The sequence below is a fragment of the Uranotaenia lowii genome, chromosome 1, assembly GCF_029784155.1.
Source record: "Uranotaenia lowii strain MFRU-FL chromosome 1, ASM2978415v1, whole genome shotgun sequence".
NCBI classification, from domain to species: domain Eukaryota; kingdom Metazoa; phylum Arthropoda; class Insecta; order Diptera; family Culicidae; genus Uranotaenia; species Uranotaenia lowii.
This window is the reverse complement of record NC_073691.1, coordinates 151,448,226-151,449,257: the sequence shown is the minus strand read 5'-3', so window position 1 is coordinate 151,449,257 and position 1,032 is coordinate 151,448,226.

Here is a 1,032-nt window from a genome sequence, read left to right as displayed (position 1 = left end):
CGCATCACCCAACAGGATAAACATTTGTGGATCCTTGCAACAGGTCCCAGAGTAACAATAAAAAGCATTTTTCCATTAACGGTGTGTCGAATGTGAGCTTGAAAGCATATGTTTGAGGGGAATAACGTTATACTTTTTTTGGAAAATATTTTATTGCGCCCTAGCCGCAGTGGTCGTCTTTTGTTTTTTGACACTTTATCATTGCTTATTAATTTTAACTGTTATGAAGAGAAAAAAAAGTGTTGTTTTTAAAATTTAAACAATTTCTGGAATTCTCTTGAGAAACTTTATTTTTTGTTTTTTTTTTTTCGTCTACGAAATATATTTTTTATATAACTGTTCTCTTGACTTACAAGGAAAAATATCTTCCATGTTATTTCATTTTTTATCGACTGATTCTTATCCATAATGCATAAAAATAATTAATCTCAAATTCATCGTCTAAAAGAGCTTTGAATGCAACATATGGGAGATAAGGGCATAATGGCCACCTTAAGAAGGACACTCATTTAACCTAGAAAAGAGCTATAATATGTAAGTTTCATCATTGTTTCATGTTCAGACATAAAAAATTGTATTTCCTAACTAGCTGAACCTTGGAAAAAGTAGATAAAAACGTTTAAAAAAATCAGTCACTGAAAAGGCGAAATGAGAACCCCCCCAGGTGCAGAGTAACAACCATTCATCGGGTCACGATGAGCGTTTTCTGCTGCAAAATCTTGCAGCGAATTCAACTTGATGAAGTCAACTGAATTATAGAGCTACAGCTTGACTAGTTTCATCATCGTTTTGGTCCAAAACTCATCCATGATTTTTTTCAGAATTTTTAAGTAACGTTCACATGAGTAAATTTGAACTTTTATGTTTGTATAGGAAAATTGAATATTTTGTACTGAAAAATCAACATCATTGTTGTTTCATCTGTGGAACCGAGCCTGCTAATGGTTTTTGTGCCAATTATTTGACATGTCAGTTGTGTAACTAAGGTTTCAATTCATATATCACATTTCTGTCAAATATTCTCACTCTTAT